Genomic DNA, 7,499 nt, shown 5'->3' with positions numbered 1-7,499 from the left:
ACATAAACTTTATAAGGGGAAGAAAAAGGAGGGACACTAGTCTTCAAGAGGGAAGCCAAAGTATAGAGCCTAAATCCTAAGCAATAATAATGAACGTAATCCTTGGGGTGTACAAAATAGATTATAAGAAATTAATTGAAGTCTAGAGGAGACATTGAAGTAAAATAACTTTTCAAATCATGTCCAAAGACATAGAGCTGGAAGTTGATCTCTTCAAGTTAGGCTCCCATCACAAGTGCACCAAAAACTGACGTACCTAGTTGATCACAAATAAAAGAACCAGAGTACATAGGACTTCAAAACTCAAGACCAATTCTCTAGCAAAACCAAAGGAACATCTAGAGCAGAGCTAGATATAGAAAAGGGCTTTTGCCCAAAGCAAACAAGGGATAGGAGAAAAAAATGGTCTGCGGGAATATAGTCGGAGAAAAATAAAATATAAATTGCTTTCATTGAGAGTTGAACTCAAGACCTCCCGCTTACTAAACGGGTGCTCTAACCAACTGAGCTATGAAAGCAACATGTTTTTATAAATAACATTTTGATAATGTAAAGGTGAGAGTATGTTGCTTGTGCATAATGCATGGCCTGGCATTCTCATTTCAGAGCATGACAATTTTTTTTTTTTTTTTTTGAGTTGAAAACCAGCAAAGTTTACAAGGTGAAGTATCCAAAAATAAATAGATAAAAAAGAAAAAGAAAACAAAGAAAGGGGTGCTAACCTTAAGAAATTTGAACGTGGTCATAATATAGTAAAATGAACTCGTACTTCACCAAAAAAAAGAATAACTCAAACATCTCTTAAATTGGTTTGTAATTTAATGCCAATAGTGGTGATTACGCGAGAAAATATGTTTCTAATAATCACTTTTTCAACATAGATGACTTGAAAATTACTTCTTGTATAACAATTGGAGATTTGAAAGAGTTGCCTTTGAATTAAATTTACCACTAAAAGAAGGCAACAGAAAGTCATGGAGGATCTCTACGTAAGCTTATATCAATATTTGGATTTGTCTACCCTGATTTGAATGATTAAGTATTATATCTCATTCTATCAAAAAAATAATATAAAATCTCATTTAAAATAAGAACGAATTTTTAAAAAAAATAATTTAAATACAAGAAAGGAAGACAAAATTTGTAAGGATAAGATGACCACGCACGATAATCATCATTATCAAGTCACAAAGCACATAACATATCATAAACTATTGCCAAAAAAATGAAAGAAACTATGAGTCCAATAGGCAATTTACTTACGAATTGTCAAATTGCAAGCTAACAATTTTCACATTATTGAAAATCATTGATTGCGGATGCAAGGAATAAAAATATGTCACTAATATTGGAACCCTTTAAGGTATCAAACTATTTATTGTTAATATTATTATTATTTATTAATTTTTATATATTTTTTAATTTAAGGTTTATTGGGGTTAACTTACATACACCTTAATTACATCCTCAGGGTAGAGATCCGAATTCTCACCTTCTACATAAAAGCATTGGTCTTTTTACCAACTGAACCACCTTAAAAATCGAAAATTAAAATTTTTATTTAAAAAAAAACTTCTATAGAGTTAATATTTTATTATCATTTGCCATCAAGTTAATTGGAATTTTCAATTATGAATCTAAGTGCTCAACTCATTGCAAGCATTGTATCTCACCATCAAAACCTGTTATTTTAATGGCCATTTCAAAATATCCCAATTATTGGTAGACCAGCTAAGCTTTAGCATGCTTACCTTATACCAATTTAATAATTGAAGAGACAAGAACTCATCATCACCTAACTTGAGACAGCTTGGCCATACCCTTGGTTTCCGCCTGATTTTCATGCTGCACAATTTTTGTATTAAAAATCTGACCGATTCCGATTCCTACCGATTTTGGGGACATAAACAATCTATTTTACTAAGAAAATGCATCAGCAGAAGACCTACTAGAAGATATAAATGTGGAATCAGAAATAAAGTATGGTAGATCTACTCAACCTTAAATGTGGAGGCAGAAATAAAGTATGGTAGATCTACTCATCAATAATTGGGTAGCTTTAATATTTGAAAAAAAAAGCTAAAAAATCAGCAAAGAGATTGGAAGATCTCTTTACGCATCTAAACCAAATCATGGAGATGAAGAAAAGAATTTGAAAATCTCCTTCATTGTAGCTGATGTAGCGCAATACGTTGACCAAAAGGAGAAATCGAACACTAAGATGATGTTCCTGGAGTCATTAAAAATAAGTTTGAAAAACTAGAGCTAGGATGAAATGTTAATTTTCTGAATGCCCAAATTGTTTTCATAGAAAAAAAGAATGCTAAGTACCAATTTTTTTCTTTCTCTAATCATGTTCTTAGCTGCTTTGAAAAGACATGTATTTGAAATTAGATGGAAAGCCAACCCTGCCAAATTCCTTATCAAGAGAATATAATTGATATGGTCTTTTTTTGGTACACTTTGATTCTCCAAGGGGTGACTTTAATTTTGCAATGTGATTGATATGTTTTTTTGTCGTATTGTGAAATAATCAAAAAACGCTTTCATCAATTTTGGAAATTCATTCTAGTGGACGTTCATGTGAAATCTTTCAATATAGTCATTGCGTTGAAAATTAGATTTTTATTCCCTCATGTTTTGACATGTTTAAATTCCAGCAATCATCAAGTGCACCATGATGGAGACTTGTCATATTGATTGGTATTTTTTTTCAAACTCTGCCGATGGTTTGTTTTTTCATACCTCAAATCTATTCTCTTTCATTTTTTTTTATCTCTCGCCTTCCTTACCTTCTTCCTCTTCGGCTTGACACTACCATCTTTATCACCAAACAATCCAATAAGTAATTTTTGGCATAATTTTGATTTTAAATGTCAATAACTCTATTAATCTAATTTTGACATGACGCATAAGAATCTTGAACTTGATTTTTCTTTCTATTTGAACTCATAAAATGAATGTTTTAGATAAAACATTGAAGGTTGATTTACCTTGGGTTATTTCAAGTAGTTAATAGATGAATGCCTTTTTTTACTCTTAAATTGAAAAGAAGAAGGGGATAAAATAAAATATGAGTATACCTTACTTGTTGGATGGATTTCATAGCCACTGGGATTTTGATTAATTGAGATTTGATGAAATCACATACATTATGTATCATGAAAAGTTAAGATTGGATTCATTATTTAAAAGTTAGAATACTCCCATAAATTTGGTGCAATAACTTGGATGCCCTTGATTCACTTTTTATGCCTACTTAAAAAGCTTGCTGTTGGAAACTGAAGTTTCAACCATGTTAAGTTTTTGGTAATCTATTGGTATTGGAACGATGGAGAGCGGATGGAAACTGGAGTTTCAACCATGTTGAGTTTTGGATTCAATTTCAAGGATTACCGCAAGACCTTTTGAACCTGGAGACTGGTCAACAACTCACACAGAAAATTGGCACTCCCCATTCGGTGATGGTGATTCAGAGCCTTTTTTATTTAAGTTTTCACCCGTGGATTCTGTCGGTGCACAGATCCATGAACAACAATGAAGTTTTGCAATTGGAATTGTAGAGGACTTAGGGGCGCCTCTACAATTTGCTCCCGTAAGGAACTTGTTAAGAGTTCAACCCTTGATGTTTGTTTTCTTATGGAGGCAAAATGTGATGATTTGAAGATTCAAAGGATTGCTAGATCTCTCGATTTTTTGAACTTTTTACTATTCCTCCAATTAATTCTTGTGGAGGTCTATGTCTCATGAGGGAAAATACTGTCAACATTCAAGTTTTAATGACAGATAACAAAATTATTGATTATTATGTGCAAACTCAAGTTACGAAATTTTTCTTAGAAGAGCATATCGTGGCTTGGTATGGGTCCTATGGGATAAACTACGGGATGTGAGTGTCAACAGAATTGAAAGGTGGATCTATTTCGGTGATTTCAACTATATACTATCTTGGTATGAGAAGTCAAGGGGCAATTATAAAGGAGGCAAGGATGTGAAGGCCTTTATGGAGGTGATAGAGGATTGTGGACTCATGGATTTGGGATGTCAAGGGCCGAGATTTACCTGGAGTAATAAAAGGCATAGGGATGGCAATGTGAGGAGTTGGTTGGATAGAGCATTCTCTAACAGTAATTGGATGTTTCTTTCCCTGAAACTCAAGTTTTCTCTCGAGTTGTTGTCAATTCTGATCACTCTCCTATTATTGTTGACATAGAGAGTGCTTCTATAAAAGGTAAGAGGGCATTTCGATTCTATTCAATGTGGCTATGGCATCCGACCTGTAATGCTGTGATTTCTAGAAGCTGGCATTCGCTTAAACCTAGTATTTCTCTACCCATTTTAAGTAAGCAAAGATAGATTATTGCATTGGAATCGTTTTACATTTGGGCATCGCAGACCTTGATTAATGCAATGAGAAGGCAACTAACTGAGCTTCAAGTCATGCCTATATCAGCCGATACACAAGGACAAGAGGAGGTGATTGTTAGGAAATTAGATGAATTACTAGCTCGGGAGGAGGAATTCTGGATACAGAAATTAGGACTTGAATGGTTGCAAAGTGGGGACCATAATACAAGTTTCCCCCATGCGTTCAAGATTAAATTAATTGTGACTAGTGCTAAGAGGAAAGCCAGGCATACCAACACTTTGCACTTTGCAGACTATTATCAAGACTTTTTCACTTCTCAGGGGGTTGATGAGGAAGCTTTGGATCAAACTCCTAGTTGCATTACCTCAGTGGTATCGAATGAGGAAAGTTTAAAATATGTGTATGCTTTGATGAGGAGGAGATCAGGAAGGCTTTATTTACAATGGCCCCTCTTAAAGCCCTGAAAATGGCTTCCCTCCCCTATTCTTCCAAAGATTCTAGGAATTGGTGAAGGAGGATATTTGTTCTTTTATTACTAATGTTTTTTTGATAGGTACTCTCCCGCTGAAGGTTAACAACACACTAGTTTCCCTCATCCCAAAGAATCCCAACCAGGAACAAGTTGATCACTATTGGCCTATTAGTTATTGTGGAGTGGTGAGTAAGTACCATCCAAGATCATTGCCACGAGGATGAAGCCTTTCCTACCGGAACTTATTGAGGAGTAGCAATCAGCTTTTGTGTTTGATTGGTTGATCTCAGATAATGTGTTCTTAGCACATGAGGCTTTTCACTATATCATAAGACGGAAGAAAGGTACGAAGGAAACTAATGGCCTTGAAGATTGATTTGAGAAGAACTTATGATAGGGTTTAATGGAGGTTATTGGAGAAAATACTTTTAAATATGGGTTTTGACAACAAGTTGGCTAAGATTATAATGGCTTTAGTGTCCTCGGTTAATTATTCCTTTATAATTAATGGATCCATCAAGTGTTCAGTTAAACCATTCAGAGGTATAAGGCAAGGGGATCCCCTCTCCACCGGTTTTATTTGTGATATGTGGTCAAGCTTTAAGTGCTCTATTTACTTAAGGTGAGTTGGAAAGAACATTAAGGGGAATTCGTATCAGAAATAGAAGTGAAGCCTTATCTCATTTTCTGTTTGCAGATGACTGCTTGATTTTCTCTAAGGCAAAACTAAAAGAGGTACATAACAATAACTATTGGATAACTATTGCAAAGCCAGGTCGGTCTATGAGTCAAAAGTAATCAACTATATGTTTCAGCCCAAATAACCCATCAAAAGTGAAGAGATGGTTCTCTAGAGTGTTGAAGTTACCATATGGTGATGGTCCATCAAAGTATTTAGGGTTGCCCACAGTTATAGGGGGTAACAAAAGCAAAGTTTTTCATGACCTTAATGATAAGACCGAAGGGAAGATAAGTGGGTGGGACATGAGTCTATTGTCCTATGTTGAAAAGGAGATTCTCCTCAAGTCATCTGCTCTCTCATCCATTAACCATGCATCACAACATTTTAAATTACCCAAGTCTCATCACAATTGGACCAAGAAAATTTCGGCAAATTTATTTTGGGGTGGAAAAGAAGACAAGAGATTTATACATTGGGTATCATGGAAGAAACTCATTTATTCTAAAGGGAAATGTGGTCTTGGACCTAGAGATCCTTTTTTGCATAACAAGGCCTTGCTATCCAGAGTTGCATGGAGACTTGTCAAACGGCCATAGTTCTTGTGTTTGCTAGAATAATGCAGGCGGTTTATTATCCCAACACCTCTTTTTTGGAAGCCATAGTGGGTAACAACCCCTCTTGGGGATGGAGAAGTATTCTAGAAGGGACATAAGTTCTTTTCAATGATTTGAGATGGAAAATAGGGAAAGGGGAAAAAGTGCAAGTATGAACATCATTGTGGATCCTTGGAGTAGTTAGACGACAACCCTTAGTACCTACAAATTCAATTGGCCACTCTATTCAAATTGTGGACCAACTCATTCACCCGATGGATAGGAAATGGAGGAATGAATTAATTGAGCAAGTATTTGATCCAAGGGTGATGGCTACAATTCAAAGCATTAACCTCTCTCTCTTTCCCATGGAGGATTGTACAATGTGGGTAATGGAGAAATCGGATAATTATTATGTTTAGTTGGCATATCACCTACTTAAGAATATGCAAGATGAGGAGGATAGTAGACAACCTTTCATCTTCAGGGATAGATGCTTGGACAATGATCCCTACAGAGAAGTATGGAAGAAGGTTTGGAGCTGCCATACCTTACCAAAGATTAAAATTTCCTTTGGAGGGCGTTGGCTGATGGCTTGGGTTATGGTGAAGCACTTCACATATGAAACATGAGAATAGACTCGTCATGTAATTGTTGTGGGTGTCTAAATGAGTCAATGGACCATATTCTCCTTCCTTGTCCTTTTGCACAAGCAGCTTGGTTTGGAAGCTCCCTCTCCATCAACTTTGACCAAAATCCAAATTTAAAACTTGCTGATTGGATTTTATAGTGGAAAACTTTAATGTAAATGGTAAAAAGGAATGTCATTGGTTGGAGTGTCTTGCTTCCTTTATGTTGTGGTCACTTTGGTTGGCTAGAAATGACAAGTATTTGGGAAAGGTATACTTCTTTCATATGAGGTGATTGAAAGACCTATCAAATGTGCTAATGAATATATGGACAACTAATTACCAAACTCACAAGCCTAAAGGAGAGAAACCAGCCCAAGCCGACGTTAAATGGCTTCCTCCTAGAACTGGTTACTACAAATTAAATGTGGATGCAACACTTTCTAAAGGAGATGGTAAATCAGGAATAGGCATTATTATAAGATACGTGGGATGCCAAGTGCTACTTGCTCAATCAGTTCCAATGGTATTTGTGGATGTGCTTGATGGCAATGCTATGTCTACCAGGGAAGGACTACAACGAGTGCTGGAAGTGGGTCTCGAGCCCTTGGAAATGGAATCTGATAGCCTTGATCTCATTTCTATTATAAGAGGAGATAAGAAGTCAATACCACTCAATGCTCAGCCACTAATCTTAGGCATTAAGCTTTTTAGCATCTCAATTTGTTGATTGTCTCTTTTCTTATGTTTCTAG

The 7,499-nt window shown here is 35.6% G+C and overlaps 1 non-coding gene across 1 annotated transcript; it reads right to left on the bottom strand.

Moving 5' to 3' along the window:
• Positions 1 to 444: 444 nt before the first annotated feature.
• TRNAT-AGU (transfer RNA threonine (anticodon AGU)) lies at positions 445 to 518 on the bottom strand. Its single transcript has one exon. It is a non-coding gene; the product is annotated as a tRNA-Thr (tRNA).
• Positions 519 to 7,499: the final 6,981 nt, after the last annotated feature.

The sequence above is a fragment of the Hakea prostrata genome, chromosome 2, assembly GCF_041222555.1.
Source record: "Hakea prostrata isolate BN-2017 chromosome 2, UWA_Hpros_2, whole genome shotgun sequence".
Classification (NCBI taxonomy): domain Eukaryota; kingdom Viridiplantae; phylum Streptophyta; class Magnoliopsida; order Proteales; family Proteaceae; genus Hakea; species Hakea prostrata.
This window is presented reverse-complemented; position numbering and strand designations above follow the sequence as displayed.